We start from the raw sequence: 23,066 nt of genomic DNA on the forward strand, positions 1-23,066 counted from the left end.
GCCTGTTTGAAAAGTTACCAATCAGACCGCTTAGAGAGTCATCTGGGCTTATGTGGGGGTATAGCTCAGTGGTAGAGCATTTGACTGCAGATTAAGAGGTCCCTGGTTCAAGTCCGGTTGCCCCCTTTCCACTTCCCCAAAGTGGCTTTTACGAGATCTATTTGCAACCCACTGGAGTTCCCCGTTGATATGTTCTAACATGAACCGTAGGCTTGCAAAATCAAAAAGTACAGCTGGTGCTGGATTGTGGTTCTGCCACCTACAATGCCAAAGAACTTCCATGGTAATTGCAGTAACATTTTCATTTAATTTCAGTGTTAATTTGATTCTTCTAATGTGTACAGATATTTTACTAGATTCCTACCCACTGTGTCTTGGAGTACACTCACAGGGTTTTGATTCAAATCATGAGCAAATTTAAGGAGAATTTCACTTTTAAACACAAAATGTGTCTTTCTCAAAATTCCCCCAATAAAAAACTTTTTCGGTTTTGGGGAATCTGCTCTATGTATGATAGTCGAATTCAGATACTGTGGTCACGCTGAGAATGTAAAATGCTTCTGAAAGAACAAATGAAACCGATAGGACCCTTGCAACTTGACAAAGCTTAGCGTGACAATGGCAGTACAGGCCTTCATCCCATGACCTCTCTTGAGGTTGTCCTCTGTTGCTCAAGGCTCGTATTTTTCTTTAACTATCAAGATACATAGGCTGTGCTGGATTGTTTTACCTCCATTTTGTGTCGGGTTACACAGCTGGGCCTTCCAACGGCTTAAATGGAGGTAGCCTGTCATTCAAGGTGAGCTGGGGGTGGAGTCAAGGGAATTTAAACCAGACACTATTGGCGAGGAGGAAGTCTTGTCTCTGTGTGTGAGGGGGTTGTTTTATCATATTCTGGAAACTTTTTTCTCAAATGTGTTTTTTCCTGCCATCCCTGGTTATTTTTTTCTATGACCATCCCTGATTTACCCGCAAGGTTGGGTTTCACACGTAGCCATCCTTGTGGGACAAGCTCCAAAATCATTGTGAAAAGCCACTCTGCACAAAGTTATCCTTATTACTATTGCTTGCCTTGAGCCTGTTTGAAAAGTTACCAATCAGACCGCTTAGAGAGTCATCTGGGCTCATGTTGGGGTATAGCTCAGTGGTAGAGCATTTGACTGCAGATCAAGAGGACCCTGGTTCAAATCCGGGTGCCCCCTTTCCACTTCCCCAAAGTGGCTTTTACGAGATCTATTTGCAACCCACTGGAGTTCCCCGTTGATATGTTCTAACATGAACCGTAGGCTTGCAAAATCAAAAAGTACAGCTGGTGCTGGATTGTGGTTCTGCCACCTACAATGCCAAAGAACTTCCATGGTAATTGCGGTGACATTTTCATTTCATTTCAGCGTTAATTTGATTCTTCTAATGTGTACAGATATTTTACTAGATTCCTACCCACTGTGTCTTGGAGTACACTCACAGGGTTTTGATTCAAATCATGAGCAAATTTAAGGAGAATTTCACTTTTAAACACAAAATGTGTCTTTCTCAAAATTCCCCCAATAAAAAACTTTTTCGGTTTTGGGGAATCTGCTCTATGTATGATAGTCGAATTCAGATACTGTGGTCACGCTGAGAATGTGAAATGCTTCTGAAAGAACAAATGAAACCGATAGGACCCTTGCAACTTGACAAAGCTTAGCGTGACAATGGCAGTACAGGCCTTCATCCCATGACCTCTCTTGAGGTTGTCCTCTGTTGCTCAAGGCTCGCATTTTTCTTTAACTATCAAGATACATAGGCTGTGCTGGATTGTTTTACCTCCATTTTGTGTCGGGTTACACAGCTGGGCCTTCCAACGGCTTAAATGGAGGTAGCCTGTCATTCAAGGTGAGCTGGGGGTGGAGTCAAGGGAATTTAAACCAGACACTATTGGCGAGGAGGAAGTCTTGTCTCTGTGTGTGAGGGGGTTGTTTTATCATATTCTTTTTTCTATGACCATCCCTGATTTACCCGCAAGGTGGGGTTTCACACGTAGCCATCCTTGTGGGACATGCTCCAAAATCATTGTGAAAAGCCACTCTGCACAAAGTTATCCTTATTACTATTGCTTGCCTTGAGCCTGTTTGAAAAGATACCAATCAGACCGCTTAGAGAGTCATCTGGGCTCATGTGGGGGTATAGCTCAGTGGTAGAGCATTTGACTGCAGATCAAGAGGTCCCCGGTTCAAATCCGGGTGCCCCCTTTCCACTTCCCCAAAGTGGCTTTTACGAGATCTATTTGCAACCCACTGGAGTTCCCCGTTGATATGTTCTAACATGAACCGTAGGCTTGCAAAATCAAAAAGTACAGCTGGTGCTGGATTGTGGTTCTGCCACCTACAATGCCAAAGAACTTCCATGGTAATTGCAGTAACATTTTCATTTAATTTCAGTGTTAATTTGATTCTTCTAATGTGTACAGATATTTTACTAGATTCCTACCCACTGTGTCTTGGAGTACACTCACAGGGTTTTGATTCAAATCATGAGCAAATTTAAGGAGAATTTCACTTTTAAACACAAAATGTGTCTTTCTCAAAATTCCCCCAATAAAAAACTTTTTCGGTTTTGGGGAATCTGCTCTATGTATGATAGTCGAATTCAGATACTGTGGTCACGCTGAGAATGTAAAATGCTTCTGAAAGAACAAATGAAACCGATAGGACCCTTGCAACTTGACAAAGCTTAGCGTGACAATGGCAGTACAGGCCTTCATCCCATGACCTCTCTTGAGGTTGTCCTCTGTTGCTCAAGGCTCGTATTTTTCTTTAACTATCAAGATACATAGGCTGTGCTGGATTGTTTTACCTCCATTTTGTGTCGGGTTACACAGCTGGGCCTTCCAACGGCTTAAATGGAGGTAGCCTGTCATTCAAGGTGAGCTGGGGGTGGAGTCAAGGGAATTTAAACCAGACACTATTGGCGAGGAGGAAGTCTTGTCTCTGTGTGTGAGGGGGTTGTTTTATCATATTCTGGAAACTTTTTTCTCAAATGTGTTTTTTCCTGCCATCCCTGGTTATTTTTTTCTATGACCATCCCTGATTTACCCGCAAGGTTGGGTTTCACACGTAGCCATCCTTGTGGGACAAGCTCCAAAATCATTGTGAAAAGCCACTCTGCACAAAGTTATCCTTATTACTATTGCTTGCCTTGAGCCTGTTTGAAAAGTTACCAATCAGACCGCTTAGAGAGTCATCTGGGCTCATGTTGGGGTATAGCTCAGTGGTAGAGCATTTGACTGCAGATCAAGAGGACCCTGGTTCAAATCCGGGTGCCCCCTTTCCACTTCCCCAAAGTGGCTTTTACGAGATCTATTTGCAACCCACTGGAGTTCCCCGTTGATATGTTCTAACATGAACCGTAGGCTTGCAAAATCAAAAAGTTTAGCTGGTGCTGGATTGTGGTTCTGCCACCTACAATGCCAAAGAACTTCCATGGTAATTGCGGTGACATTTTCATTTCATTTCAGCGTTAATTTGATTCTTCTAATGTGTACAGATATTTTACTAGATTCCTACCCACTGTGTCTTGGAGTACACTCACAGGGTTTTGATTCAAATCATGAGCAAATTTAAGGAGAATTTCACTTTTAAACACAAAATGTGTCTTTCTCAAAATTCCCCCAATAAAAAACTTTTTCGGTTTTGGGGAATCTGCTCTATGTATGATAGTCGAATTCAGATACTGTGGTCACGCTGAGAATGTGAAATGCTTCTGAAAGAACAAATGAAACCGATAGGACCCTTGCAACTTGACAAAGCTTAGCGTGACAATGGCAGTACAGGCCTTCATCCCATGACCTCTCTTGAGGTTGTCCTCTGTTGCTCAAGGCTCGCATTTTTCTTTAACTATCAAGATACATAGGCTGTGCTGGATTGTTTTACCTCCATTTTGTGTCGGGTTACACAGCTGGGCCTTCCAACGGCTTAAATGGAGGTAGCCTGTCATTCAAGGTGAGCTGGGGGTGGAGTCAAGGGAATTTAAACCAGACACTATTGGCGAGGAGGAAGTCTTGTCTCTGTGTGTGAGGGGGTTGTTTTATCATATTCTTTTTTCTATGACCATCCCTGATTTACCCGCAAGGTGGGGTTTCACACGTAGCCATCCTTGTGGGACATGCTCCAAAATCATTGTGAAAAGCCACTCTGCACAAAGTTATCCTTATTACTATTGCTTGCCTTGAGCCTGTTTGAAAAGATACCAATCAGACCGCTTAGAGAGTCATCTGGGCTCATGTGGGGGTATAGCTCAGTGGTAGAGCATTTGACTGCAGATCAAGAGGTCCCCGGTTCAAATCCGGGTGCCCCCTTTCCACTTCCCCAAAGTGGCTTTTACGAGATCTATTTGCAACCCACTGGAGTTCCCCGTTGATATGTTCTAACATGAACCGTAGGCTTGCAAAATCAAAAAGTACAGCTGGTGCTGGATTGTGGTTCTGCCACCTACAATGCCAAAGAACTTCCATGGTAATTGCAGTAACATTTTCATTTAATTTCAGTGTTAATTTGATTCTTCTAATGTGTACAGATATTTTACTAGATTCCTACCCACTGTGTCTTGGAGTACACTCACAGGGTTTTGATTCAAATCATGAGCAAATTTAAGGAGAATTTCACTTTTAAACACAAAATGTGTCTTTCTCAAAATTCCCCCAATAAAAAACTTTTTCGGTTTTGGGGAATCTGCTCTATGTATGATAGTCGAATTCAGATACTGTGGTCACGCTGAGAATGTAAAATGCTTCTGAAAGAACAAATGAAACCGATAGGACCCTTGCAACTTGACAAAGCTTAGCGTGACAATGGCAGTACAGGCCTTCATCCCATGACCTCTCTTGAGGTTGTCCTCTGTTGCTCAAGGCTCGTATTTTTCTTTAACTATCAAGATACATAGGCTGTGCTGGATTGTTTTACCTCCATTTTGTGTCGGGTTACACAGCTGGGCCTTCCAACGGCTTAAATGGAGGTAGCCTGTCATTCAAGGTGAGCTGGGGGTGGAGTCAAGGGAATTTAAACCAGACACTATTGGCGAGGAGGAAGTCTTGTCTCTGTGTGTGAGGGGGTTGTTTTATCATATTCTGGAAACTTTTTTCTCAAATGTGTTTTTTCCTGCCATCCCTGGTTATTTTTTTCTATGACCATCCCTGATTTACCCGCAAGGTTGGGTTTCACACGTAGCCATCCTTGTGGGACAAGCTCCAAAATCATTGTGAAAAGCCACTCTGCACAAAGTTATCCTTATTACTATTGCTTGCCTTGAGCCTGTTTGAAAAGTTACCAATCAGACCGCTTAGAGAGTCATCTGGGCTCATGTTGGGGTATAGCTCAGTGGTAGAGCATTTGACTGCAGATCAAGAGGACCCTGGTTCAAATCCGGGTGCCCCCTTTCCACTTCCCCAAAGTGGCTTTTACGAGATCTATTTGCAACCCACTGGAGTTCCCCGTTGATATGTTCTAACATGAACCGTAGGCTTGCAAAATCAAAAAGTACAGCTGGTGCTGGATTGTGGTTCTGCCACCTACAATGCCAAAGAACTTCCATGGTAATTGCGGTGACATTTTCATTTCATTTCAGCGTTAATTTGATTCTTCTAATGTGTACAGATATTTTACTAGATTCCTACCCACTGTGTCTTGGAGTACACTCACAGGGTTTTGATTCAAATCATGAGCAAATTTAAGGAGAATTTCACTTTTAAACACAAAATGTGTCTTTCTCAAAATTCCCCCAATAAAAAACTTTTTCGGTTTTGGGGAATCTGCTCTATGTATGATAGTCGAATTCAGATACTGTGGTCACGCTGAGAATGTGAAATGCTTCTGAAAGAACAAATGAAACCGATAGGACCCTTGCAACTTGACAAAGCTTAGCGTGACAATGGCAGTACAGGCCTTCATCCCATGACCTCTCTTGAGGTTGTCCTCTGTTGCTCAAGGCTCGCATTTTTCTTTAACTATCAAGATACATAGGCTGTGCTGGATTGTTTTACCTCCATTTTGTGTCGGGTTACACAGCTGGGCCTTCCAACGGCTTAAATGGAGGTAGCCTGTCATTCAAGGTGAGCTGGGGGTGGAGTCAAGGGAATTTAAACCAGACACTATTGGCGAGGAGGAAGTCTTGTCTCTGTGTGTGAGGGGGTTGTTTTATCATATTCTTTTTTCTATGACCATCCCTGATTTACCCGCAAGGTGGGGTTTCACACGTAGCCATCCTTGTGGGACATGCTCCAAAATCATTGTGAAAAGCCACTCTGCACAAAGTTATCCTTATTACTATTGCTTGCCTTGAGCCTGTTTGAAAAGATACCAATCAGACCGCTTAGAGAGTCATCTGGGCTCATGTGGGGGTATAGCTCAGTGGTAGAGCATTTGACTGCAGATCAAGAGGTCCCCGGTTCAAATCCGGGTGCCCCCTTTCCACTTCCCCAAAGTGGCTTTTACGAGATCTATTTGCAACCCACTGGAGTTCCCCGTTGATATGTTCTAACATGAACCGTAGGCTTGCAAAATCAAAAAGTACAGCTGGTGCTGGATTGTGGTTCTGCCACCTACAATGCCAAAGAACTTCCATGGTAATTGCAGTAACATTTTCATTTAATTTCAGTGTTAATTTGATTCTTCTAATGTGTACAGATATTTTACTAGATTCCTACCCACTGTGTCTTGGAGTACACTCACAGGGTTTTGATTCAAATCATGAGCAAATTTAAGGAGAATTTCACTTTTAAACACAAAATGTGTCTTTCTCAAAATTCCCCCAATAAAAAACTTTTTCGGTTTTGGGGAATCTGCTCTATGTATGATAGTCGAATTCAGATACTGTGGTCACGCTGAGAATGTAAAATGCTTCTGAAAGAACAAATGAAACCGATAGGACCCTTGCAACTTGACAAAGCTTAGCGTGACAATGGCAGTACAGGCCTTCATCCCATGACCTCTCTTGAGGTTGTCCTCTGTTGCTCAAGGCTCGTATTTTTCTTTAACTATCAAGATACATAGGCTGTGCTGGATTGTTTTACCTCCATTTTGTGTCGGGTTACACAGCTGGGCCTTCCAACGGCTTAAATGGAGGTAGCCTGTCATTCAAGGTGAGCTGGGGGTGGAGTCAAGGGAATTTAAACCAGACACTATTGGCGAGGAGGAAGTCTTGTCTCTGTGTGTGAGGGGGTTGTTTTATCATATTCTGGAAACTTTTTTCTCAAATGTGTTTTTTCCTGCCATCCCTGGTTATTTTTTTCTATGACCATCCCTGATTTACCCGCAAGGTTGGGTTTCACACGTAGCCATCCTTGTGGGACAAGCTCCAAAATCATTGTGAAAAGCCACTCTGCACAAAGTTATCCTTATTACTATTGCTTGCCTTGAGCCTGTTTGAAAAGTTACCAATCAGACCGCTTAGAGAGTCATCTGGGCTCATGTTGGGGTATAGCTCAGTGGTAGAGCATTTGACTGCAGATCAAGAGGACCCTGGTTCAAATCCGGGTGCCCCCTTTCCACTTCCCCAAAGTGGCTTTTACGAGATCTATTTGCAACCCACTGGAGTTCCCCGTTGATATGTTCTAACATGAACCGTAGGCTTGCAAAATCAAAAAGTTTAGCTGGTGCTGGATTGTGGTTCTGCCACCTACAATGCCAAAGAACTTCCATGGTAATTGCGGTGACATTTTCATTTCATTTCAGCGTTAATTTGATTCTTCTAATGTGTACAGATATTTTACTAGATTCCTACCCACTGTGTCTTGGAGTACACTCACAGGGTTTTGATTCAAATCATGAGCAAATTTAAGGAGAATTTCACTTTTAAACACAAAATGTGTCTTTCTCAAAATTCCCCCAATAAAAAACTTTTTCGGTTTTGGGGAATCTGCTCTATGTATGATAGTCGAATTCAGATACTGTGGTCACGCTGAGAATGTGAAATGCTTCTGAAAGAACAAATGAAACCGATAGGACCCTTGCAACTTGACAAAGCTTAGCGTGACAATGGCAGTACAGGCCTTCATCCCATGACCTCTCTTGAGGTTGTCCTCTGTTGCTCAAGGCTCGCATTTTTCTTTAACTATCAAGATACATAGGCTGTGCTGGATTGTTTTACCTCCATTTTGTGTCGGGTTACACAGCTGGGCCTTCCAACGGCTTAAATGGAGGTAGCCTGTCATTCAAGGTGAGCTGGGGGTGGAGTCAAGGGAATTTAAACCAGACACTATTGGCGAGGAGGAAGTCTTGTCTCTGTGTGTGAGGGGGTTGTTTTATCATATTCTTTTTTCTATGACCATCCCTGATTTACCCGCAAGGTGGGGTTTCACACGTAGCCATCCTTGTGGGACATGCTCCAAAATCATTGTGAAAAGCCACTCTGCACAAAGTTATCCTTATTACTATTGCTTGCCTTGAGCCTGTTTGAAAAGATACCAATCAGACCGCTTAGAGAGTCATCTGGGCTCATGTGGGGGTATAGCTCAGTGGTAGAGCATTTGACTGCAGATCAAGAGGTCCCCGGTTCAAATCCGGGTGCCCCCTTTCCACTTCCCCAAAGTGGCTTTTACGAGATCTATTTGCAACCCACTGGAGTTCCCCGTTGATATGTTCTAACATGAACCGTAGGCTTGCAAAATCAAAAAGTACAGCTGGTGCTGGATTGTGGTTCTGCCACCTACAATGCCAAAGAACTTCCATGGTAATTGCAGTAACATTTTCATTTAATTTCAGTGTTAATTTGATTCTTCTAATGTGTACAGATATTTTACTAGATTCCTACCCACTGTGTCTTGGAGTACACTCACAGGGTTTTGATTCAAATCATGAGCAAATTTAAGGAGAATTTCACTTTTAAACACAAAATGTGTCTTTCTCAAAATTCCCCCAATAAAAAACTTTTTCGGTTTTGGGGAATCTGCTCTATGTATGATAGTCGAATTCAGATACTGTGGTCACGCTGAGAATGTGAAATGCTTCTGAAAGAACAAATGAAACCGATAGGACCCTTGCAACTTGACAAAGCTTAGCGTGACAATGGCAGTACAGGCCTTCATCCCATGACCTCTCTTGAGGTTGTCCTCTGTTGCTCAAGGCTCGTATTTTTCTTTAACTATCAAGATACATAGGCTGTGCTGGATTGTTTTACCTCCATTTTGTGTCGGGTTACACAGCTGGGCCTTCCAACGGCTTAAATGGAGGTAGCCTGTCATTCAAGGTGAGCTGGGGGTGGAGTCAAGGGAATTTAAACCAGACACTATTGGCGAGGAGGAAGTCTTGTCTCTGTGTGTGAGGGGGTTGTTTTATCATATTCTGGAAACTTTTTTCTCAAATGTGTTTTTTCCTGCCATCCCTGGTTATTTTTTTCTATGACCATCCCTGATTTACCCGCAAGGTTGGGTTTCACACGTAGCCATCCTTGTGGGACAAGCTCCAAAATCATTGTGAAAAGCCACTCTGCACAAAGTTATCCTTATTACTATTGCTTGCCTTGAGCCTGTTTGAAAAGTTACCAATCAGACCGCTTAGAGAGTCATCTGGGCTCATGTTGGGGTATAGCTCAGTGGTAGAGCATTTGACTGCAGATCAAGAGGACCCTGGTTCAAATCCGGGTGCCCCCTTTCCACTTCCCCAAAGTGGCTTTTACGAGATCTATTTGCAACCCACTGGAGTTCCCCGTTGATATGTTCTAACATGAACCGTAGGCTTGCAAAATCAAAAAGTACAGCTGGTGCTGGATTGTGGTTCTGCCACCTACAATGCCAAAGAACTTCCATGGTAATTGCGGTGACATTTTCATTTCATTTCAGCGTTAATTTGATTCTTCTAATGTGTACAGATATTTTACTAGATTCCTACCCACTGTGTCTTGGAGTACACTCACAGGGTTTTGATTCAAATCATGAGCAAATTTAAGGAGAATTTCACTTTTAAACACAAAATGTGTCTTTCTCAAAATTCCCCCAATAAAAAACTTTTTCGGTTTTGGGGAATCTGCTCTATGTATGATAGTCGAATTCAGATACTGTGGTCACGCTGAGAATGTGAAATGCTTCTGAAAGAACAAATGAAACCGATAGGACCCTTGCAACTTGACAAAGCTTAGCGTGACAATGGCAGTACAGGCCTTCATCCCATGACCTCTCTTGAGGTTGTCCTCTGTTGCTCAAGGCTCGCATTTTTCTTTAACTATCAAGATACATAGGCTGTGCTGGATTGTTTTACCTCCATTTTGTGTCGGGTTACACAGCTGGGCCTTCCAACGGCTTAAATGGAGGTAGCCTGTCATTCAAGGTGAGCTGGGGGTGGAGTCAAGGGAATTTAAACCAGACACTATTGGCGAGGAGGAAGTCTTGTCTCTGTGTGTGAGGGGGTTGTTTTATCATATTCTTTTTTCTATGACCATCCCTGATTTACCCGCAAGGTGGGGTTTCACACGTAGCCATCCTTGTGGGACATGCTCCAAAATCATTGTGAAAAGCCACTCTGCACAAAGTTATCCTTATTACTATTGCTTGCCTTGAGCCTGTTTGAAAAGTTACCAATCAGACCGCTTAGAGAGTCATCTGGGCTCATGTGGGGGTATAGCTCAGTGGTAGAGCATTTGACTGCAGATCAAGAGGTCCCCGGTTCAAATCCGGGTGCCCCCTTTCCACTTCCCCAAAGTGGCTTTTACGAGATCTATTTGCAACCCACTGGAGTTCCCCGTTGATATGTTCTAACATGAACCGTAGGCTTGCAAAATCAAAAAGTACAGCTGGTGCTGGATTGTGGTTCTGCCACCTACAATGCCAAAGAACTTCCATGGTAATTGCAGTAACATTTTCATTTAATTTCAGTGTTAATTTGATTCTTCTAATGTGTACAGATATTTTACTAGATTCCTACCCACTGTGTCTTGGAGTACACTCACAGGGTTTTGATTCAAATCATGAGCAAATTTAAGGAGAATTTCACTTTTAAACACAAAATGTGTCTTTCTCAAAATTCCCCCAATAAAAAACTTTTTCGGTTTTGGGGAATCTGCTCTATGTATGATAGTCGAATTCAGATACTGTGGTCACGCTGAGAATGTGAAATGCTTCTGAAAGAACAAATGAAACCGATAGGACCCTTGCAACTTGACAAAGCTTAGCGTGACAATGGCAGTACAGGCCTTCATCCCATGACCTCTCTTGAGGTTGTCCTCTGTTGCTCAAGGCTCGTATTTTTCTTTAACTATCAAGATACATAGGCTGTGCTGGATTGTTTTACCTCCATTTTGTGTCGGGTTACACAGCTGGGCCTTCCAACGGCTTAAATGGAGGTAGCCTGTCATTCAAGGTGAGCTGGGGGTGGAGTCAAGGGAATTTAAACCAGACACTATTGGCGAGGAGGAAGTCTTGTCTCTGTGTGTGAGGGGGTTGTTTTATCATATTCTGGAAACTTTTTTCTCAAATGTGTTTTTTCCTGCCATCCCTGGTTATTTTTTTCTATGACCATCCCTGATTTACCCGCAAGGTTGGGTTTCACACGTAGCCATCCTTGTGGGACAAGCTCCAAAATCATTGTGAAAAGCCACTCTGCACAAAGTTATCCTTATTACTATTGCTTGCCTTGAGCCTGTTTGAAAAGTTACCAATCAGACCGCTTAGAGAGTCATCTGGGCTCATGTTGGGGTATAGCTCAGTGGTAGAGCATTTGACTGCAGATCAAGAGGACCCTGGTTCAAATCCGGGTGCCCCCTTTCCACTTCCCCAAAGTGGCTTTTACGAGATCTATTTGCAACCCACTGGAGTTCCCCGTTGATATGTTCTAACATGAACCGTAGGCTTGCAAAATCAAAAAGTACAGCTGGTGCTGGATTGTGGTTCTGCCACCTACAATGCCAAAGAACTTCCATGGTAATTGCGGTGACATTTTCATTTCATTTCAGCGTTAATTTGATTCTTCTAATGTGTACAGATATTTTACTAGATTCCTACCCACTGTGTCTTGGAGTACACTCACAGGGTTTTGATTCAAATCATGAGCAAATTTAAGGAGAATTTCACTTTTAAACACAAAATGTGTCTTTCTCAAAATTCCCCCAATAAAAAACTTTTTCGGTTTTGGGGAATCTGCTCTATGTATGATAGTCGAATTCAGATACTGTGGTCACGCTGAGAATGTGAAATGCTTCTGAAAGAACAAATGAAACCGATAGGACCCTTGCAACTTGACAAAGCTTAGCGTGACAATGGCAGTACAGGCCTTCATCCCATGACCTCTCTTGAGGTTGTCCTCTGTTGCTCAAGGCTCGCATTTTTCTTTAACTATCAAGATACATAGGCTGTGCTGGATTGTTTTACCTCCATTTTGTGTCGGGTTACACAGCTGGGCCTTCCAACGGCTTAAATGGAGGTAGCCTGTCATTCAAGGTGAGCTGGGGGTGGAGTCAAGGGAATTTAAACCAGACACTATTGGCGAGGAGGAAGTCTTGTCTCTGTGTGTGAGGGGGTTGTTTTATCATATTCTTTTTTCTATGACCATCCCTGATTTACCCGCAAGGTGGGGTTTCACACGTAGCCATCCTTGTGGGACATGCTCCAAAATCATTGTGAAAAGCCACTCTGCACAAAGTTATCCTTATTACTATTGCTTGCCTTGAGCCTGTTTGAAAAGTTACCAATCAGACCGCTTAGAGAGTCATCTGGGCTCATGTGGGGGTATAGCTCAGTGGTAGAGCATTTGACTGCAGATCAAGAGGTCCCCGGTTCAAATCCGGGTGCCCCCTTTCCACTTCCCCAAAGTGGCTTTTACGAGATCTATTTGCAACCCACTGGAGTTCCCCGTTGATATGTTCTAACATGAACCGTAGGCTTGCAAAATCAAAAAGTACAGCTGGTGCTGGATTGTGGTTCTGCCACCTACAATGCCAAAGAACTTCCATGGTAATTGCAGTAACATTTTCATTTAATTTCAGTGTTAATTTGATTCTTCTAATGTGTACAGATATTTTACTAGATTCCTACCCACTGTGTCTTGGAGTACACTCACAGGGTTTTGATTCAAATCATGAGCAAATTTAAGGAGAATTTCACTTTTAAACACAAAATGTGTCTTTCTCAAAATTCCCCCAATAAAAAACTTTTTCGGTTTTGGGGAATCTGCTCTATGTATGATAGTCGAATTCAGATACTGTGGTCACGCTGAGAATGTGAAATGCTTCTGAAAGAACAAATGAAACCGATAGGACCCTTGCAACTTGACAAAGCTTAGCGTGACAATGGCAGTACAGGCCTTCATCCCATGACCTCTCTTGAGGTTGTCCTCTGTTGCTCAAGGCTCGTATTTTTCTTTAACTATCAAGATACATAGGCTGTGCTGGATTGTTTTACCTCCATTTTGTGTCGGGTTACACAGCTGGGCCTTCCAACGGCTTAAATGGAGGTAGCCTGTCATTCAAGGTGAGCTGGGGGTGGAGTCAAGGGAATTTAAACCAGACACTATTGGCGAGGAGGAAGTCTTGTCTCTGTGTGTGAGAGGGTTGTTTTATCATATTCTGGAAACTTTTTTCTCAAATGTGTTTTTTCCTGCCATCCCTGGTTATTTTTTTCTATGACCATCCCTGATTTACCCGCAAGGTTGGGTTTCACACGTAGCCATCCTTGTGGGACAAGCTCCAAAATCATTGTGAAAAGCCACTCTGCACAAAGTTATCCTTATTACTATTGCTTGCCTTGAGCCTGTTTGAAAAGTTACCAATCAGACCGCTTAGAGAGTCATCTGGGCTCATGTGGGGGTATAGCTCAGTGGTAGAGCATTTGACTGCAGATCAAGAGGTCCCTGGTTCAAATCCGGGTGCCCCCTTTCCACTTCCCCAAAGTGGCTTTTACGAGATCTATTTGCAACCCACTGGAGTTCCCCGTTGATATGTTCTAACATGAACCGTAGGCTTGCAAAATCAAAAAGTACAGCTGGTGCTGGATTGTGGTTCTGCCACCTACAATGCCAAAGAACTTCCATGGTAATTGCGGTGACATTTTCATTTCATTTCAGCGTTAATTTGATTCTTCTAATGTGTACAGATATTTTACTAGATTCCTACCCACTGTGTCTTGGAGTACACTCACAGGGTTTTGATTCAAATCATGAGCAAATTTAAGGAGAATTTCACTTTTAAACACAAAATGTGTCTTTCTCAAAATTCCCCCAATAAAAAACTTTTTCGGTTTTGGGGAATCTGCTCTATGTATGATAGTCGAATTCAGATACTGTGGTCACGCTGAGAATGTAAAATGCTTCTGAAAGAACAAATGAAACCGATAGGACCCTTGCAACTTGACAAAGCTTAGCGTGACAATGGCAGTACAGGCCTTCATCCCATGACCTCTCTTGAGGTTGTCCTCTGTTGCTCAAGGCTCGCATTTTTCTTTAGCTATCAAGATACATAGGCTGTGCTGGATTCTTTTACCTCCATTTTGTGTCGGGTTATACAGCTGGGCCTTCCAACGGCTTCAATGGAGGTAGCCTGTCATTCAAGGTGAGCTGGGGGTGGAGTCAAGGGAATTTAAACCAGACACTATTGGCGAGGAGGAAGTCTTGTCTCTGTGTGTGAGGGGGTTGTTTTATCATATTCTTTTTTCTATGACCATCCCTGATTTACCCGCAAGGTGGGGTTTCACACGTAGCCATCCTTGTGGGACATGCTCCAAAATCATTGTGAAAAGCCACTCTGCACAAAGTTATCCTTATTACTATTGCTTGCCTTGAGCCTGTTTGAAAAGTTACCAATCAGACCGCTTAGAGAGTCATCCGGGCTCATGTGGGGGTATAGCTCAGTGGTAGAGCATTTGACTGCAGATCAAGAGGTCCCCGGTTCAAATCCGGGTGCCCCCTTTCCACTTCCCCAAAGTGGCTTTTACGAGATCTATTTGCAACCCACTGGAGTTCCCCGTTGATATGTTCTAACATGAACCGTAGGCTTGCAAAATCAAAAAGTACAGCTGGTGCTGGATTGTGGTTCTGCCACCTACAATGCCAAAGAACTTCCATGGTAATTGCAGTAACATTTTCATTTAATTTCAGTGTTAATTTGATTCTTCTAATGTGTACAGATATTTTACTATATTCCTACCCACTGTGTCTTGGAGTACACTCACAGGGTTTTGATTCAAATCATGAGCAAATTTAAGGAGAATTTCACTTTTAAACACAAAATGTGTCTTTCTCAAAATTCCCCCAATAAAAAACTTTTTCGGTTTTGGGGAATCTGCTCTATGTATGATAGTCGAATTCAGATACTGTGGTCACGCTGAGAATGTGAAATGCTTCTGAAAGAACAAATGAAACCGATAGGACCCTTGCAACTTGACAAAGCTTAGCGTGACAATGGCAGTACAGGCCTTCATCCCATGACCTCTCTTGAGGTTGTCCTCTGTTGCTCAAGGCTCGTATTTTTCTTTAACTATCAAGATACATAGGCTGTGCTGGATTGTTTTACCTCCATTTTGTGTCGGGTTACACAGCTGGGCCTTCCAACGGCTTAAATGGAGGTAGCCTGTCATTCAAGGTGAGCTGGGGGTGGAGTCAAGGGAATTTAAACCAGACACTATTGGCGAGGAGGAAGTCTTGTCTCTGTGTGTGAGGGGGTTGTTTTATCATATTCTGGAAACTTTTTTCTCAAATGTGTTTTTTCCTGCCATCCCTGGTTATTTTTTTCTATGACCATCCCTGATTTACCCGCAAGGTTGGGTTTCACACGTAGCCATCCTTGTGGGACAAGCTCCAAAATCATTGTGAAAAGCCACTCTGCACAAAGTTATCCTTATTACTATTGCTTGCCTTGAGCCTGTTTGAAAAGTTACCAATCAGACCGCTTAGAGAGTCATCTGGGCTCATGTTGGGGTATAGCTCAGTGGTAGAGCATTTGACTGCAGATCAAGAGGACCCTGGTTCAAATCCGGGTGCCCCCTTTCCACTTCCCCAAAGTGGCTTTTACGAGATCTATTTGCAACCCACTGGAGTTCCCCGTTGATATGTTCTAACATGAACCGTAGGCTTGCAAAATCAAAAAGTACAGCTGGTGCTGGATTGTGGTTCTGCCACCTACAATGCCAAAGAACTTCCATGGTAATTGCGGTGACATTTTCATTTCATTTCAGCGTTAATTTGATTCTTCTAATGTGTACAGATATTTTACTAGATTCCTACCCACTGTGTCTTGGAGTACACTCACAGGGTTTTGATTCAAATCATGAGCAAATTTAAGGAGAATTTCACTTTTAAACACAAAATGTGTCTTTCTCAAAATTCCCCCAATAAAAAACTTTTTCGGTTTTGGGGAATCTGCTCTATGTATGATAGTCGAATTCAGATACTGTGGTCACGCTGAGAATGTGAAATGCTTCTGAAAGAACAAATGAAACCGATAGGACCCTTGCAACTTGACAAAGCTTAGCGTGACAATGGCAGTACAGGCCTTCATCCCATGACCTCTCTTGAGGTTGTCCTCTGTTGCTCAAGGCTCGCATTTTTCTTTAACTATCAAGATACATAGGCTGTGCTGGATTGTTTTACCTCCATTTTGTGTCGGGTTACACAGCTGGGCCTTCCAACGGCTTAAATGGAGGTAGCCTGTCATTCAAGGTGAGCTGGGGGTGGAGTCAAGGGAATTTAAACCAGACACTATTGGCGAGGAGGAAGTCTTGTCTCTGTGTGTGAGGGGGTTGTTTTATCATATTCTTTTTTCTATGACCATCCCTGATTTACCCGCAAGGTGGGGTTTCACACGTAGCCATCCTTGTGGGACATGCTCCAAAATCATTGTGAAAAGCCACTCTGCACAAAGTTATCCTTATTACTATTGCTTGCCTTGAGCCTGTTTGAAAAGTTACCAATCAGACCGCTTAGAGAGTCATCTGGGCTCATGTGGGGGTATAGCTCAGTGGTAGAGCATTTGACTGCAGATCAAGAGGTCCCCGGTTCAAATCCGGGTGCCCCCTTTCCACTTCCCCAAAGTGGCTTTTACGAGATCTATTTGCAACCCACTGGAGTTCCCCGTTGATATGTTCTAACATGAACCGTAGGCTTGCAAAATCAAAAAGTACAGCTGGTGCTGGATTGTGGTTCTGCCACCTACAATGCCAAAGAACTTCCATGGTAATTGCAGTAACATTTTCATTTAATTTCAGTGTTAATTTGATTCTTCTAATGTGTACAGATATTTTACTAGATTCCTACCCACTGTGTCTTGGAGTACACTCACAGGGTTTTGATTCAAATCATGAGCAAATTTAAGGAGAATTTCACTTTTAAACACAAAATGTGTCTTTCTCAAAATTCCCCCAATAAAAAACTTTTTCGGTTTTGGGGAATCTGCTCTATGTATGATAGTCGAATTCAGATACTGTGGTCACGCTGAGAATGTGAAATGCTTCTGAAAGAACAAATGAAACCGATAGGACCCTTGCAACTTGACAAAGCTTAGCGTGACAATGGCAGTACAGGCCTTCATCCCATGACCTCTCTTGAGGTTGTCCTCTGTTGCTCAAGGCTCGTATTTTTCTTTAACTATCAAGATACATAGGCTGTGCTGGATTGTTTTACCTCCATTTTGTGTCGGGTTACACAGCTGGGCCTTCCAACGGCTTAAATGGAGGTAGCCTGTCATTCAAGGTGAGCTGGGGGTGGAGTCAAGGGAATTTAAACCAGACACTATTGGCGAGGAGGAAGTCTTGTCTCTGTGTGTGAGGGGGTTGTTTTATCATATTCTGGAAACTTTTTTCTCAAATGTGTTTTTTCCTGCCATCCCTGGTTATTTTTTTCTATGACCATCCCTGATTTACCCGCAAGGTTGGGTTTCACACGTAGCCATCCTTGTGGGACAAGCTCCAAAATCATTGTGAAAAGCCACTCTGCACAAAGTTATCCTTATTACTATTGCTTGCCTTGAGCCTGTTTGAAAAGTTACCAATCAGACCGCTTAGAGAGTCATCTGGGCTCATGTTGGGGTATAGCTCAGTGGTAGAGCATTTGACTGCAGATCAAGAGGACCCTGGTTCAAATCCGGGTGCCCCCTTTCCACTTCCCCAAAGTGGCTTTTACGAGATCTATTTGCAACCCACTGGAGTTCCCCGTTGATATGTTCTAACATGAACCGTAGGCTTGCAAAATCAAAAAGTACAGCTGGTGCTGGATTGTGGTTCTGCCACCTACAATGCCAAAGAACTTCCATGGTAATTGCGGTGACATTTTCATTTCATTTCAGCGTTAATTTGATTCTTCTAATGTGTACAGATATTTTACTAGATTCCTACCCACTGTGTCTTGGAGTACACTCACAGGGTTTTGATTCAAATCATGAGCAAATTTAAGGAGAATTTCACTTTTAAACACAAAATGTGTCTTTCTCAAAATTCCCTCAATAAAAAACTTTTTCGGTTTTGGGGAATCTGCTCTATGTATGATAGTCGAATTCAGATACTGTGGTCACGCTGAGAATGTGAAATGCTTCTGAAAGAACAAATGAAACCGATAGGACCCTTGCAACTTGACAAAGCTTAGCGTGACAATGGCAGTATAGGCCTTCATCCCATGACCTCTCTTGAGGTTGTCCTCTGTTGCTCAAGGCTCGCATTTTTCTTTAGCTATCAAGATACATAGGCTGTGCTGGATTCTTTTACCTCCATTTTGTGTCGGTTTATACAGCTGGGCCTTCCAACGGCTTCAATGGAGGTAGCCTATCATTCAAGGTGAGCTGGGGGTGGAGTCAAGGGAATTTAAACCAGACACTATTGGCGAGGAGGAAGTCTTGTCTCTGTGTGTGAGAGGGTTGTTTTATCATATTCTGGAAACTTTTTTCTCAAATGTGTTTTTTCCTGCCATCCCTGATTATTTTTTTCTATGACCATCCCTGATTTACCCGCAAGGTGGGGTTTCACACGTAGCCATCCTTGTGGGACATGCTCCAAAATCATTGTGAAAAGCCACTCTGCACAAAGTTATCCTTATTACTATTGCTTGCCTTGAGCCTGTTTGAAAAGTTACCAATCAGACCGCTTAGAGAGTCATCTGGGCTCATGTGGGGGTATAGATCAGTGGTAGAGCATTTGACTGCAGATCAAGAGGTCCCCGGTTCAAACCCGGGTGCCCCCTTTCCACTTCCCCAAAGTGGCTTTTACGAGATCTATTTGCAACCCACTGAAGTTCCCCGTTGATATGTTGTAACATGAACCGTAGGCTTGCAAAATCAAAAAGTACAGCTGGTGCTGGATTGTGGTTCTGCCACCTACAATGCCAAAGAACTTCTATGGTAATTGCGGTGACATTTTCATTTCATTTCAGCGTTAATTTGATTCTTCTAATGTGTACAGATATTTTACTAGATTCCTACCCACTGTGTCTTGGCGTACACTCACAGGGTTTTGATTCAAATCATGACCAAATTTAAGGAGAATTTCACTTTTAAACACAAAATGTGTCTTTCTCAAAATTCCCCCAATAAAAAACTTTTTCGGTTTTGGGGAATCTGCTCTATGTATGATAGTCGAATTCAGATACTGTGGTCACGCTGAGAATGTGAAATGCTTCTGAAAGAACAAATGAAACCGATAGGACCCTTGCAACTTGACAAAGCTTAGCGTGACAATGGCAGTACAGGCCTTCATCCCATGACCTCTCTTGAGGTTGTCCTCTGTTGCTCAAGGCTCGTATTTTTCTTTAACTATCAAGATACATAGGCTGTGCTGGATTGTTTTACCTCCATTTTGTGTCGGGTTACACAGCTGGGCCTTCCAACGGCTTAAATGGAGGTAGCCTGTCATTCAAGGTGAGCTGGGGGTGGAGTCAAGGGAATTTAAACCAGACACTATTGGCGAGGAGGAAGTCTTGTCTCTGTGTGTGAGGGGGTTGTTTTATCATATTCTTTTTTCTATGACCATCCCTGATTTACCCGCAAGGTGGGGTTTCACACGTAGCCATCCTTGTGGGACATGCTCCAAAATCATTGTGAAAAGCCACTCTGCACAAAGTTATCCTTATTACTATTGCTTGCCTTGAGCCTGTTTGAAAAGTTACCAATCAGACCGCTTAGAGAGTCATCTGGGCTCATGTTGGGGTATAGCTCAGTGGTAGAGCATTTGACTGCAGATCAAGAGGTCCCCGGTTCAAATCCGGGTGCCCCCTTTCCACTTCCCCAAAGTGGCTTTTACGAGATCTATTTGCAACCCACTGGAGTTCCCCGTTGATATGTTCTAACATGAACCGTAGGCTTGCAAAATCAAAAAGTACAGCTGGTTCTGGATTGTGGTTCTGCCACCTACAATGCCAAAGAACTTCCATGGTAATTGCGGTGACATTTTCATTTCATTTCAGCGTTAATTTGATTCTTCTAATGTGTACAGATATTTTACTAGATTCCTACCCACTGTGTCTTGGAGTACACTCACAGGGTTTTGATTCAAATCATGAGCAAATTTAAGGAGAATTTCACTTTTAAACACAAAATGTGTCTTTCCCAAAATTCCCCCAATAAAAAACTTTTTCGGTTTTGGGGAATCTGCTCTATGTATGATAGTCGAATTCAGATACTGTGGTCACGCTGAGAATGTAAAATGCTTCTGAAAGAACAAATGAAACCGATAGGACCCTTGCAACTTGACAAAGCTTAGCGTGACAATGGCAGTACAGGCCTTCATCCCATGACCTCTCTTGAGGTTGTCCTCTGTTGCTCAAGGCTCATATTTTTCTTTAACTATCAAGATACATAGGCTGTGCTGGATTGTTTTACCTCCATTTTGTGTCGGGTTACACAGCTGGGCCTTCCAACGGCTTAAATGGAGGTAGCCTGTCATTCAAGGTGAGCTGGGGGTGGAGTCAAGGGAATTTAAACCAGACACTATTGGCAAGGAGGAAGTCTTGTCTCTGTGTGTGAGGGGGTTGTTTTATCATATTCTGGAAACTTTTTTCTCAAATGTGTTTTTTCCTGCCATCCCTGGTTATTTTTTTCTATGACCATCCCTGATTTACCCGCAAGGTTGGGTTTCACATGTAGCCATCCTTGTGGGACAAGCTCCAAAATCATTGTGAAAAGCCACTCTGCACAAAGTTATCCTTATTACTATTGCTTGCCTTGAGCCTGTTTAAAAAGTTACCAATCAGACCGCTTAGAGAGTCATCTGGGCTCATGTGGGGGTATAGCTCAGTGGTAGAGCATTTGACTGCAGATCAAGAGGACCCTGGTTCAAATCCGGGTGCCCCCTTTCCACTTCCCCAAAGTGGCTTTTACGAGATCTATTTGCAACCCACTGGAGTTCCCCGTTGATATGTTCTAACATGAACCGTAGGCTTGCAAAATCAAAAAGTACAGCTGGTGCTGGATTGTGGTTCTGCCACCTACAATGCCAAAGAACTTCCATGGTAATTGCGGTGACATTTTCATTGCATTTCAGCGTTAATTTGATTCTTCTAATGTGTACAGATATTTTACTAGATTCCTACCCACTGTGTCTTGGAGTACACTCACAGGGTTTTGATTCAAATCATGAGCAAATTTAAGGAGAATTTCACTTTTAAACACAAAATGTGTCTTTCTCAAAATTCCCCCAATAAAAAACTTTTTTCAGTTTTGGGGAATCTGCTCTATATATGATAGTCGAATTCAGATACTGTTGTCACGCTGAGAATGTGAAATGCTTCTGAAAGAACAAATGAAACCGATAGAACCCTTGCAACTTGACAAAGCTTAGCGTGATGATGGCAGTACAGGCTTTCGTCCCATGACCTCTCTTGAGGTTGTCCTTTGTTGCTCAAGGCTCGCATTTTTCTTTGCTATCAATATACATAGGCTGTGCTGTATTGTTTTACCTCCATTTTGTGTCGGGTTACACAGCTGGGCCTTCCATTGGCTTAAATGGAGGCAGCCTGTCATTCAAGGTGAGCTGGGAGTGGAGTCAAGGGAATTTAAACCAGACACTATTGGTGGGGAGGAAGTCTTTTCTATGTTTGTGAGTGGGTTGTTTTATAATATTTTTGATACTTTTTTGTTAAATGTGTTTTTTCCCGCCATCCCTGGTTATTTTCTTCTATGACCATCCCTGATTTACCTGCAAGGCGGGGTTTCACACGTAGCCATCCTTGTGGGACATGCTCCAAGATCAGCGTGAAAAGCCACTCTGCACACAGTTATCCTTAATACTATTGCTTGCCCTGAGCCCGATTGAATAGGTACCAATCAGACCACTTACAGATTAGGCTGCTTTTATGTGGGGGTATTTCAAATTTGAGAAAGGTTAAATAATGGAGATCCTTTTCTAAAAAAGAATAAAAGAGATTATCTTTCTTATATAAGCTTGACTATTACTTTGCCATAATTCAGGGTTTCCTTGTAGATTTGTACTTGTCTTTCTGCATGCCTGCATTAATTTGGGTGTTTATTTCTCATTATATGCACAGTGAATACCAGTTAGACAGAGAAATAGTTGAACATAAAATATTCAGAAAATGTAAATGTATCTATTATAAATTAGTTTTATGTTTTGCTGCAGTATTGAGCAAATATTTTAAAAACACAGTTTTTATAGTGCAGTGAAGTTTTGGTCTGTTCATCAAACCAACATGCTTCTTGAATTATGAGAAACTCTCTGTGTTGTTTTAACCCGTGTTTGTGAAATATTTCCCCAGGTGCATAGATGGCCTGTTAAAATAAAACTGAAGCAGGCAGTGCAATGCATGCTTTGCAAACACTATTCTTTTTCTGGCTTTGTAGCACTCAAGCAGGGACTATAGACCTTCAGAGACTGAAGAAAAGAGGTACAGGTGATCAACGATGAAGGTAAGTGCCAGAGGAGAGTGTAAAATAAGTCACTGGTGAAGTAATGCTTTTCTGGTTAAGCTGCAAAGAACACAGATGTGAGGTATGAATCTCTGCAAGAATTAATTTACAGTAATCAAGCCTAGAGAGCATAAGATCTTCAGTAGAGAGGACATGGTAAATTTGTATACTTTGCAAAGAAATTGCAGGAAACCCATGCAGAGGAATTTTCACAAAATGTAAAAGTGAGATCAAAGGTGACACCAAATGTCCTTCCTACAGGAAAAGGTGGA

General features: G+C 42.6%; 21 non-coding genes across 21 annotated transcripts; all 21 read left to right on the plus strand.

Annotated features, from left to right (window-relative positions):
* The first annotated feature begins 54 nt into the window (after positions 1 to 54).
* trnac-gca (transfer RNA cysteine (anticodon GCA)) lies at positions 55 to 126 on the plus strand. Its single transcript has one exon. It is a non-coding gene; the product is annotated as a tRNA-Cys (tRNA).
* Positions 127 to 1,130: 1,004 nt separating this feature from the next.
* Positions 1,131 to 1,202, plus strand: trnac-gca (transfer RNA cysteine (anticodon GCA)). The gene has a single exon. It is a non-coding gene; the product is annotated as a tRNA-Cys (tRNA).
* A 957-nt stretch (positions 1,203 to 2,159) lies between these two features.
* trnac-gca (transfer RNA cysteine (anticodon GCA)) lies at positions 2,160 to 2,231 on the plus strand. The gene has a single exon. It is a non-coding gene; the product is annotated as a tRNA-Cys (tRNA).
* A 1,004-nt stretch (positions 2,232 to 3,235) lies between these two features.
* trnac-gca (transfer RNA cysteine (anticodon GCA)) lies at positions 3,236 to 3,307 on the plus strand. Its single transcript has one exon. It is a non-coding gene; the product is annotated as a tRNA-Cys (tRNA).
* A 957-nt stretch (positions 3,308 to 4,264) lies between these two features.
* On the plus strand, positions 4,265 to 4,336 carry trnac-gca (transfer RNA cysteine (anticodon GCA)). The gene has a single exon. It is a non-coding gene; the product is annotated as a tRNA-Cys (tRNA).
* A 1,004-nt stretch (positions 4,337 to 5,340) lies between these two features.
* On the plus strand, positions 5,341 to 5,412 carry trnac-gca (transfer RNA cysteine (anticodon GCA)). Its single transcript has one exon. It is a non-coding gene; the product is annotated as a tRNA-Cys (tRNA).
* Positions 5,413 to 6,369: 957 nt separating this feature from the next.
* trnac-gca (transfer RNA cysteine (anticodon GCA)) lies at positions 6,370 to 6,441 on the plus strand. Its single transcript has one exon. It is a non-coding gene; the product is annotated as a tRNA-Cys (tRNA).
* Positions 6,442 to 7,445: 1,004 nt separating this feature from the next.
* On the plus strand, positions 7,446 to 7,517 carry trnac-gca (transfer RNA cysteine (anticodon GCA)). Its single transcript has one exon. It is a non-coding gene; the product is annotated as a tRNA-Cys (tRNA).
* A 957-nt stretch (positions 7,518 to 8,474) lies between these two features.
* trnac-gca (transfer RNA cysteine (anticodon GCA)) lies at positions 8,475 to 8,546 on the plus strand. The gene has a single exon. It is a non-coding gene; the product is annotated as a tRNA-Cys (tRNA).
* Positions 8,547 to 9,550: 1,004 nt separating this feature from the next.
* Positions 9,551 to 9,622, plus strand: trnac-gca (transfer RNA cysteine (anticodon GCA)). Its single transcript has one exon. It is a non-coding gene; the product is annotated as a tRNA-Cys (tRNA).
* A 957-nt stretch (positions 9,623 to 10,579) lies between these two features.
* On the plus strand, positions 10,580 to 10,651 carry trnac-gca (transfer RNA cysteine (anticodon GCA)). The gene has a single exon. It is a non-coding gene; the product is annotated as a tRNA-Cys (tRNA).
* Positions 10,652 to 11,655: 1,004 nt separating this feature from the next.
* Positions 11,656 to 11,727, plus strand: trnac-gca (transfer RNA cysteine (anticodon GCA)). The gene has a single exon. It is a non-coding gene; the product is annotated as a tRNA-Cys (tRNA).
* A 957-nt stretch (positions 11,728 to 12,684) lies between these two features.
* trnac-gca (transfer RNA cysteine (anticodon GCA)) lies at positions 12,685 to 12,756 on the plus strand. The gene has a single exon. It is a non-coding gene; the product is annotated as a tRNA-Cys (tRNA).
* A 1,004-nt stretch (positions 12,757 to 13,760) lies between these two features.
* On the plus strand, positions 13,761 to 13,832 carry trnac-gca (transfer RNA cysteine (anticodon GCA)). The gene has a single exon. It is a non-coding gene; the product is annotated as a tRNA-Cys (tRNA).
* A 957-nt stretch (positions 13,833 to 14,789) lies between these two features.
* Positions 14,790 to 14,861, plus strand: trnac-gca (transfer RNA cysteine (anticodon GCA)). The gene has a single exon. It is a non-coding gene; the product is annotated as a tRNA-Cys (tRNA).
* Positions 14,862 to 15,865: 1,004 nt separating this feature from the next.
* Positions 15,866 to 15,937, plus strand: trnac-gca (transfer RNA cysteine (anticodon GCA)). Its single transcript has one exon. It is a non-coding gene; the product is annotated as a tRNA-Cys (tRNA).
* A 957-nt stretch (positions 15,938 to 16,894) lies between these two features.
* On the plus strand, positions 16,895 to 16,966 carry trnac-gca (transfer RNA cysteine (anticodon GCA)). Its single transcript has one exon. It is a non-coding gene; the product is annotated as a tRNA-Cys (tRNA).
* Positions 16,967 to 17,970: 1,004 nt separating this feature from the next.
* On the plus strand, positions 17,971 to 18,042 carry trnac-gca (transfer RNA cysteine (anticodon GCA)). Its single transcript has one exon. It is a non-coding gene; the product is annotated as a tRNA-Cys (tRNA).
* Positions 18,043 to 19,046: 1,004 nt separating this feature from the next.
* On the plus strand, positions 19,047 to 19,118 carry trnac-gca (transfer RNA cysteine (anticodon GCA)). Its single transcript has one exon. It is a non-coding gene; the product is annotated as a tRNA-Cys (tRNA).
* A 957-nt stretch (positions 19,119 to 20,075) lies between these two features.
* On the plus strand, positions 20,076 to 20,147 carry trnac-gca (transfer RNA cysteine (anticodon GCA)). Its single transcript has one exon. It is a non-coding gene; the product is annotated as a tRNA-Cys (tRNA).
* A 1,004-nt stretch (positions 20,148 to 21,151) lies between these two features.
* Positions 21,152 to 21,223, plus strand: trnac-gca (transfer RNA cysteine (anticodon GCA)). Its single transcript has one exon. It is a non-coding gene; the product is annotated as a tRNA-Cys (tRNA).
* The last annotated feature ends 1,843 nt before the right edge of the window (positions 21,224 to 23,066 follow it).

The sequence above is a fragment of the Atractosteus spatula genome, chromosome 8 (genome assembly GCF_055471065.1).
Source record: "Atractosteus spatula isolate fAtrSpa1 chromosome 8, fAtrSpa1.hap1, whole genome shotgun sequence".
NCBI classification, from domain to species: domain Eukaryota; kingdom Metazoa; phylum Chordata; class Actinopteri; order Semionotiformes; family Lepisosteidae; genus Atractosteus; species Atractosteus spatula.